The sequence below is a fragment of the Eriocheir sinensis genome, chromosome 1 (assembly GCF_024679095.1).
Source record: "Eriocheir sinensis breed Jianghai 21 chromosome 1, ASM2467909v1, whole genome shotgun sequence".
NCBI lineage: Eukaryota > Metazoa > Arthropoda > Malacostraca > Decapoda > Varunidae > Eriocheir > Eriocheir sinensis.
The window spans coordinates 14,115,580-14,126,644 of NC_066509.1; positions in this window are offsets into that span (position 1 = coordinate 14,115,580).

An 11,065-nucleotide genomic window follows, 5' to 3' on the forward strand; every position below is an offset into this window, starting at 1 on the left:
AAGAAAAAAATCATTATTGTCACTATGTACCATGGTAGGTCTAAAGCCAATGTGGAAGAATCATGATAATACTTAATGTAAATATCTAAAAAATGAAATGACAGTTGCCAAATACTTTAGTTAGGAGTCACCCAGGGGACACTTGGTGTAGCACTCGACATTCTCCCATACAATCCTCCTGAGAAAAGTAAGAAGGGGTAACACTTTGTTTTACTTGCCTATCCCACTTTGGTCTGCATTGCTTTCACACACTGATCCCCCCCATCACTAAAGGAAACCCTACCTCTTATTCTCTCAATCATGTCCTTCAAACATTCTTTAAGAAGTCTTTTTACAATCAGCCACATGATTAACTCCAATCAGCATGCGACCCCAGCGAGTGCTGCATTTGCCTATCAGTACACCTTTCAACTCTTCTTTCGTTCCCATTTCATACCACTACCCATAACATCATTTCTCTTGCATGCTTGTACCACTTACATTCCAGCAGCTATTGTTCCAGTTACATCTGTTCCTCTCTTGCACATCACACACAGCTTCCTTCCACCATTCTTCCATTTATATGCTATTTTGTTCTAGCTCTGAAAAGTAGGTCCCCTTCCAAAGCTTCCATTGTAGAAACCTTCATACCTTGGTCGGTCCTTCACTTTATTCCAATCCCTTTTTGGTTTCTCACTCATTAGTCATTACCTTTTTCATTCTCCCTTTCCTCTCTTCCATGTTCCTGTTTATTTCTCTTACACACCCATACTCCCATGTCTCATAACGAAAGCGGTGATCATTGCCAAGTCCCTATTCAGAGATGCAGCAACTTCACCTCTGTTGCTAGGAGAGTGAACAGAGGAGTATGGAGTTGTATCATCAGCATATGAAATAAGCTTATTTTTTAGGTTAATGCCCAAGTCAGAAATAAAAATGTTAAAAAATAAAGGTCCAAGGACACTGCCCTGAGGAACACCAGAAACAACAGGCAGAGAAGCAGAGCAGCACCATCAACAACCACACACTGTAATCGATTAGTTAAAAATTCTTTAAAAATACTGAGACTTCCACCAATACTAAGGAGATATAGTTTATAAATTAGAGCCCTATGATTCACATCAAAAGCAGAACTAAAATCAATAGCAATAACTCAAGACTCATGCCCATGATCCAAAGAAGATTGCAGGTCATGAGACAGAGTCAAGAGACCGTCACATGTTCCCAAACCTTTATGGAATCCGAACTAATTAATAGATTTGATTATTAAAATGCTTCATAGCTTTTATGAAAGATTCGTTTTTTTAGGATAAAAACTAACTAATGGGGAGTATACACCCAGGGGTTCATTGCTTCACTCACTCGCCACCTCCTCTCACAAGTCCCCCTGAACAAGCTCACAGGCAGGCACCCTGTCCATCCTGAATCCCTCCTGGCATAATTCATCAACTTGTCCCAGTCATCAGAGTTGTCACTTATGTGGGCATCCTGTTGGCCTCCTTCACTCGTGGTTGTCTTGTACAGAGACAACCCTTTCAGCAGGATTGACATCCGGGAGGCGTGCAACATGCCCATCAAGCTGAAGTAGTCATTCACTGACAAAGCTGGTGACAGGCCAAGATTTAATTTCATTGTGTAGTAAAAGTTCAACACAAAATCATTCCAGCAATACCCCATGATCCTGCAAAGGCACTTGGTACCAAAGGCATTGATATACCTCTCCAAGTCACAATGCAGTGTCAATGTCTCACAGTCGTACAGTAAGACGGAGCACAAGCAACTTGAAGATTCAAATCTTTGCCCGCTCGCATTAGTATAAACAACGCCTTATACTCAGGCTGCGAGTTTCTAGCACGAAACACGGAGAGAGAGAGAGAGAAACGCAGTAACATTACAGCTATCTGATAGGGGGTGGCAGATGTCACCTGTTATAAAATATAAGGGGCAGAGACCGAGATAGCCTAGGTTTTACTGCAGGGAACAGAACCTCTCCTTATCCCTCTTCAGAAGAGTTCTGGTCCTTCATGAGTCCTGTATTGCTCCACGTTCCTGGCCAGCCTGGCAACACGACTCTATATTCTCCAGTGTCTTCCTTGAGGCAACTCCATTCCTAGACCTTGGGCGCTCTCCAATGCATTCCTCAGCAGCCTTGAGATTTTAATGTTTAAAGGTATCCCACAACCCTCCAGCGTCCCTCAGAGCACCAAGCACTTCAAACCAATTGGAGACTGCCACTGTATACTCCTGAGCACACGCCTGGTCCCTCACTTTCTCAAGATGGAACTCCAGAGGGTTGCATCTTTAGGATTTCTTGGACCTGATGCATATTCTCAGTTTTGCAACAAGTCTATGATTAGTTCCAATGAACTCGGCACTCTGGAATACCCTACAGTTCTGGAGGATCCTCCAATGAGATGTGAATGATCTCCTTTGCCACACCGCCAGCACTGCTTTACCAAATTCAGCAGCGAGGCTCGTGTCTCTGGATCCCAAAACCAGAATTTCTCAGCCTTCTGGACTTTGCAAAGTTCAGAAGGAAAGAACTGTTTATGTCTTCGGTGCAAGAGCAAGTTGGATCAACCCAACTTGTAACCAACTCCGTGCCAGTAGATGCATTGAAGTCACCCAAGACAATAAGTGTCGTGTGGGCCGCTGGTCAACTATAGAGTCGAGCGTGACATAGAACATCTCAAGTTCACAAATCTCGGTAAGGGTGTACACTGCAATAAAACATATGAAATCCAAGGTGTGCTTCAACCTCACCAGCATCATATGCTCATTAACCAGAGTGACCCAAACAGCAGAGGGCTGCAGTTAGCTAAAGTTATTCCTCTGAGATGGGCACAATCACTCTGGCCTGAACAGTATGTAGTAGGTAGATATAACCTCCACTACTGATCTCTCCATTGCCAGGTCCCTTCATCTCAAGAGAGCCACACTATGTCCACTCAGCCTCCCAAGTTCAGTTGACATGTCGGGTAGTCACTGATTCTCTGAGAGGCTCAGGGTGTCAGGCACCCACATGAGGGCCTGCCAGAAATAAAGACCTGGCTAGACGAACTTATATTTTGTCTGCACCATTTTGGCGTTCTCCAGAAAAGGGATGGCTGAGATTGGTGGGGCAAGGGTGCTCTCCCTCCCCCCAGACGTGTTAAAGTACTGGATGCCATATAAATATTCATAAAATGAACTCCTACTCCTCCACCCCCCATGGAGCCCTACAGGGGTAGGCTGATCGTTGGGTCTTTTAAGACCAACAGTCCCCATGGGTACCAAAAGAGTATATACAGCCACCACCTGACAGTGGTGGCCCCTTGGCTCATGGTCATGCAAACTAGCCATGCCTATAAAATCTCACAAGACATGGCAATGCTGATTTTGTGATGTTGACAAGTTTGTGATGTTGACAAGTTTGTGATGTTGACAAGTGGGTCAGACGGCCACTGCCCTGCCACAGAAGCTTGCCCTATGACATAGATGTGGCGGTGCTGCTAGTGAGCTGAAACCCGAGGGAGAACAGTAAAAGGTAAAGTTTGGGGCAAACGCTGTAGCTGTGTGTGGCCTCGGTGCTCATCTTAATCGCATCAGCCCTTATGCCTGTGCTGGGTAAGGATTCATTACCCTGTGACTCAGGGCCAGTGTGACATGCCAGTTACCAGTTTACCTTCCTTAGGGTTCCCCAGGTGTACCTATTTATCAACCATTCCGAAAGAGAGGATAAACAGCTGGGTGAGCTGCATGCTGACTGCCTAGGCCAGGATTCGAACCTGGGTCCACTGATTCGTAGCTAGGCACGCTAACCACTGCACCACAGAAGCACCATGAAATGTATGGGCTTTAGGGGCTACCACACCCAAAGATCACGTAGCATTTCATACTTATTGGCCCTGCATCTCACCTCACTCCCTAGCCTGCACACCTACTGAATGGCTATAGATATTCTTTTATGCTTAGTTCTCTCATATCTCTTCTCATATCCATCCTAATGCCCAGATACTTAGAACCTTTCATCCTTTTTATCTCATTACCATCTAGCAACCAAGTCCTATCCCAATGAGACTCCTCATTCACTACCAGTAGTATTTGGAGCATTTCATGCAGCTCCCTGTGGTCTTCATAAATGTCTCTATGGCGCAGTGATTAGCGTGCCTAACTGTGAACCCGTGGGCTCATGTTCGAATCCCTGCCTTGGCAGTCTCCGTGCAGCTCTTCGCTGTTCATTCCCTCTTTCTGGCTGGTCAATAAATGGGTACCTAGGGAAGGTAAAGTGGCGTAACCCAGCTGTCATACTGGCCTGTTGTCCGGAGGTAATGATTAGGTTTTTATCCACCACAGGCTCAAGGGCCAATGATACGGAGATGAACACCGCGGCCACGAGCAGCTATAGCGTGTGCCCTCAACTTTGCCTTTATCTGTGGTCTTCACTCAGTAAATCATTACCCCTCCCCTTTTTTTCTTATTTTTTTTACGTTCTGCCTATGCCTGTGGTAGGCTTGTCGGCTCCAGCCCGTTTGGCGCTGGCAAGTGTTCATAGTGGCGCCATCTTGCTTGGTTCGTGCTGCCCCCGGTAGCTCATCTTTGATCCTTTCATTTAGAGAGAATCTAAAGTCCGGGTTGAGAGGTGATCTTCAGGACAGCATGTGGGTAGGTCACTCGGCGGTGACTGAAACATTTCAGCTTATGGCGGCGGACGGGACGTGAACCGGCATCCTCCTGGACGTTGCGGCCGCACGCCGACCACTCAGCCACCGCCTCCTCATGTTTCATTCCAAAAAGTAGAGGGGAAAGGACACAGCCCTCTCTCTCCTCTTTTGCTGGTCACCCATTCTGTTTCCATATGCCCCATACTAAATTTGGCCCTAGTCTTTTCATAAATGTTACTAACTATCCCAACCACCTCATTTTAATCTCTATTAACGCCTTACAAATTCTATCTACTCGGTCATTTGATTTATCTAGGACAGCTAGATATTTCTCTTCTCATCCTTCCTTGCTCTTTCAATCACAGCACTCACTTTATACACGTCCTCACCTCCTGTCGCTCCTAAACCCGTTCTGTTGATCACCCATTATACCATTTTTTCCCGCCATTCAAAATACCACAAAATTTTGAATATATTATCACACTGCTATTGGCCTATATTTATAGTTCTTCATCTTCCTACTCTTGTTCCCTCCTTGTGTATCAGTCACTTTACTTTCATTCCAAGTCGCTGGCACTCTCGTATCTCCATATGTTTAACTCGTGCATTCCTTCAATGATTATTCCTTGACCACCCTTTTTGCAAGCTTCATTCGGGATACCACTCATACCCGGGGATTTACCATTTTTCAGTTTTCAAACATGCCTAATCTCTCAACCTAATCTTCTCAAATATCCCTTTTCTATTTCCTTCTAAAGTGAGATTATCCAATTTACTTTCCAGCTCATTCATACCTCCAATCATTGTCCCTCCAGAAATCTTCCACGGCTTTACTCATTTTTTTTCTTATTGCTTCTCTATTCACCGTCAGTTCTTCCACATATGTCTTAATTCCTGCCCACTTCTCTAAGGAAACGTCTACCATTTCCTACCTCCGACTTTTTATTTTTATTTTTAGATTCAACTGTTTCCTTGTTTTCACTTTCTTTCTTTACAAGCGTATTCACTTTTTTTTTTTTTGCTTACTCCTATAGCACTTATTCCATGCTCTTTCATACTCCGTCCTTTCTTCCTCACCATCTTCCCTGTTCTTTCTCATATTCTTAAATTTCCTGTTCAACTGCTTCCTTTCTTGCATTGCCTTTATCAGTCTCAATGTTCCACCATTTCATACTTTCTCTACCATTTTTCCTCCGAGTTGTTTTACCCATGGCCTACCCTCCTGCAGCATTGGTTGCCTTTCTTACTAGTCTTTCATTCAACTCATCCACACCTCTCTCCATTCAGTCCAAGTGCTTCCATTCTCTAATCTTCATTTCCACCAAGTTCTTTAGTTCTCCAATCTGCCCCTCGCAGCCTCCATCTTCCATATCCATGCACATTGGTATTCGCTCTTGTTTTTTTCATGCAGGCGACTCCATCACCACGCACGTTATCGTCACTCGCTGCATCAATCATCATCTCCTCATCCATCCACATGTTCCTCGCTCGTTCGCTAGCTTTCTGAATTACTAAAGGCTCGATAGCAGATTCACTCTCCCTTCCTAGCACTCTTCAGCCATGGTTACATCGTTTCTAATTCAGCCAACTCTGCGAAATCAAGGCGCAGTTGGCCCTTCATATTTACTTCCTCGCCTAACTCTCCAATATCGTCCAGCACATTAACGTCCCCTTAAATATCCTGATCTACTAGCTTTGGCACAGTCCTATACTTCCTCTCATTTTCGGCTGTCGCTCCTGTTCCTTCCACGGACATGCAGCACACTATCACCAAGATACTTTTTCTCCCTTTACACAGCTTGTATTCCAGATGAACAGCCATTATATCTTCCATCTCACAAACATCTATCTCCTCTGAACCGATCTCACAGTCCAGCACATTGGCTTTGTAATCGACCGAAACAAACTATTCAATCTTCTACACTCCCTAATGGTCAGGTTTCGATGCAACACCAGACACATAAGAGATTTTCCGTTTGGTTTCCTCAAATCTCATAACTTAAATATCAACAGCAAACAAGGAATATTCGAAGTGTTTGGTATTGGTTTGGAGGCTTGCAAACTTATCATGTCGAACTGTAAAAGTGACCCTATGTTTATTCTTACTTCCAGGCTCACAAGCACTCCCACACCGCCTCCTTTCTTCTGCCGCTTACTCCTACCTCTATCAATCAGACTCACTCAGAAATCAGTTATATTCTCTCACCTGTGTCTCCCATAATAATGACATCTGTATTCCATTCATTCGTTTCCCTGCTGAGGTCTTCCATTGTCTCCACATTTCGTCGTCTCACATTCACACATCTTACGTGAAAATCTCAGAACTAACAACTTGTGAAAAAAAACATGGAAAAATAAATGAAAATGGTGAAAGATAAAAGCTATGAGAAAAAAAAGGTTAGTATGGCGACGATACTTTTTTTTTTTTTTTTTTAATACGCTGTTAGACTGGAATAATGGGAACGATCTGCTGAATATACCCTGAGAGGAGCGTGTTTGGGGCTTTGAAAGGCAGGAGGAGCCGATGAAGACAATGCACAACACAGGTGACAGAATGGGCTTTATTGAGCAATCCTTTCATTGTAACAGCGGCGAGACGGTGTATGGCACGACACACACACACACACACACACACACACACACACACACACACACACACACACACACACACACACACACACACACACACACACACACACACACACACACACACACACACACACACACACACACACACACACACACACAGTCACACACACACACACACACACACACACACACACACACACACACACACACTCTATAACCATTAGTCTAGTCAGTACATGTATTCCATGAGTAATATATTTGTCAATTCTTATATAACCGCTCCTCTTAATCGTAGTTATAGGTCTTTCACTTACATAACTTTTATATACTATTGGATATATTTCTTTAAAACCTTGAATAACTAACTAGAAATACCCTGTTGTGGTGTATATAATAGCATTGCCGTCCACAGCCCGAAGAACACACACACACACACACACACACACACACACACAAGCATAAAGACCAACTGACAGACAGGTAGACTCAATGACGGACGAACATGCAGAAACAGACATACTGACAGACAGAATGACGAATAGACGGTAAGAACAGAAGACGTTAACACACACACACACACACACACACACACACACACACACACACCGTAATAAGCTCGGATGGGCCGGCCGTTGAGCTCGCTAAGGTCACCTGACTCCCGTCAGCTGGCGGGGCAGTGCTGAGCAGGCGGAAGTTTGTACTCACGGGGAGGCTGCCGCCCTCGTCCGGCGTACCCTGACCTGACCTCGTGACATCTATCTTTACTGGCCTATCACGACCACAAACATTTGGTTCTGACATTATATAAAATTACAGCTCTTTAACTGATATAATACAATATTTTTTTTCTAATGAAACATGCAAACACATGTAATAACGATTTGTATTGTTTAACGTAAACAGTGCATGTAGTACGTCTAAGAAAGTTACATATCTTCATTAATCTTATACACGAACTTCACAAACGCCCCATGTCCAATTCATGCATAAAGATATGTACACTCAGTGTAGTCACACAGGTTCTTAACGTGTTCGTTTAGTTTTAAATTAAAAAAAAGATAAATACCGAGTTGAGACGCAGCACATGATGAAAGTACAGTGTTCATGGTTGGTCGTTTTGACGTGGCATTCACATACCCAGCTGCTGTCACTTTTTTTTTTATTCATGCCGTAATGAATACCACCTACCCATGAATGTATTAGAGCCATGAACACTGCACAAGGGTGTATTAGAGCCATGAACACTGCACAAGAGCCGAAATACAAGCTGAGAAGGACTCGAATCACTGCCGCAATATAGACTTGTCTGGGTTTCAGGGGCCGTGTTCCTTCGTTTTTCGGCATTAACTCTGTAACAAAGTGTTGGATCAGGTACGTATTTTGTCAGATTGTTTCAGACCTCCCGGTAATTTTAGCCACCGTCGTTTATTAACAAAGGTGAACAATTAAGGTAGTACTTCCTCTCTATACGTAGCATAAAAACTCCGCATCGAAGAGCTGTCCTCCAGCACAAACGTATCGTCACGTCGCTGTGACGTCACTCCCTAGGATCCGCCCCATAGTTACCTTCCACTTCGCTGACATGCAGTAAATGAAAACAACAGTACTGAAATTATTAGGAAGTAGAAAATAATATATTTCTGCACTACTCTATGCACATGATAATTTATACAACAATGTCTCGTTTTAAGCAGTGCATGAAAGCAATGTCTCGATGGCCTCGTGTCGAGTAAGTGAGCTGGTTCCGAAACAGCGCATGGATATTCACTTCAAGTAAACTTACAGGAGTAGACGACAGCTATAGGAAGAAAAGTGAGAGGAACTGTTTATGAAGTATCTTATTTTGCTCTCTCTATCTTACTATAACTAGAGTTTACCGTTTCCTGCCGGGAGGAGCGTGGCATGGGAAGGCTGCCTGCATGGAGATTCATCTAGGGAAACCGCTGTGAGTGGCGTCGGAGGGTGGGGGAGGCAACGCTCCGCCACGGCGTATGTCCTGATTGATTGACCTGAGTGATCGAATTATTATGCTTTTTGTGCACGCGATGGCAGGCTCACTTTTCCTAAATATCATTATGCTATCTTGATAATACTGTATAGATACAGTAATGCTGTCAGGGGTAGGAGCGGCGGCATCACCTGTCAACGAGGTGAAGGTAACTCTGAGGCGAGGCGGAGCGGAGTCTAGAGAGTGACGTCACACCGTCACGATACGTTCGTGCTAGAGGGCAGCTCTTCGACTCGAAATTTTACGTTACGTATAGAAGGAAAGTGCCTTAATTATTTCACTTTTGTTAACGACGGTGAAAAAAAAAAAAAAAACTAGCGGAAGGTCATACAATGACAAAATATGAACCTGATCCAACACTTTGTTTGTTATTCCCGAAAGCGAGGCAACACGGCCTCTGAACCCATAGTAGATGACACCAAGTTTGTAATTATACGGACTAACGTTCTTGACGTTACTTTGGTATCTAATTGAACATCTCTCCATAAAAGAAAACAAAAGAGCACTGAAAATAGATACAAGCAGGTAAAACAGCATGAAGTGCTATCCCGTGGAATATATCATGTGCGTGTTTTGTACTTCACAATTGTAACCAGAAAAAGTAACGCAATGACACTTTGAAGTTGTCCAGCAAGTTGTGTATCTGTACACTCTGCCAGGAAAGAAAATCCTGCCTTATAAGAAAGCACTGTGAAAAAAATAAAAATAAATATTTTCTACTTAGCAGCGTCCATTCTCTCATTTTCCCTTATCCTTTATCTTCATAATGTAACATATTTTCGAGGGAAACTGCGAGTGCGGTGCAACTCACTCAAGATGGGGATACAGCCACCTGTGTCACAAAGATTTAAGGCAGACACCGTCACGTCGGCCTGGGCAAAGTGGGGACAATGGTGGCACGGCTGTCACGTCATGCAGTGACTCATCCCTTTCAGGATGACACAACTCCTTTGACACGGCGCACCGGTTCAGCTCACACTCACTGACATATGAAACCAATTGAAAGTAATTCCACGAGGCTTAATGCATATTGATTCGCGTCCCTGCGGCGGTAGATTACAAGGAATATTCACGCATAAAATGTCCGTTGTTTCAGATCCACGGCGCGTGAAATTACCCATGTGACTTTCCGCGAATTTGAGGTTAACTTTGATACCCGTGTAATGCGCGATATTGTTTTGCGTTGTGTGTGTGTGTGTGTGTGTTATACATTATATATATATATATATATATATATATATATATATATATATATATATATATATATATATATATATATATATATATATATATATATATATATATATATATATATATATATATATATATATATATATATATATATATATATATATATATATATATATATATATATATATATATATATATATATATATATATATATATATATATATATATATATATATATATATATATATATATATATATATATATATATATATATATATATAAAACACTATAGTAAAAGTAAAGTTGGGACATACGCTATAGCTACGCATGGCCTCGGTGCTCATCTCCGTCGCATTGGCCTTTGAGCCAGGGGAGGGTGAGAACCCATTACTCCGAGAAACAGAGCCAGTGTGACATCCGGGGCACCACAGTTTACCTTCGCCAGGTTTCCCCAGGTACACATTTATCGACCAATCCGAAAGGGAGGATGAACAGTTGGGTGGGCTGCACGCCGACTGTCCGGGCAGGGATTCGAACCCGGTTCCGCTGACTTGTTACTGGGGCAGGCTAACCACTGCACCACGGATACTTAAAAAAAACGGTAAAGATTACTAACGGGCCCCCGTCTAACCAGCACCCCCCTGGACCCCCACCT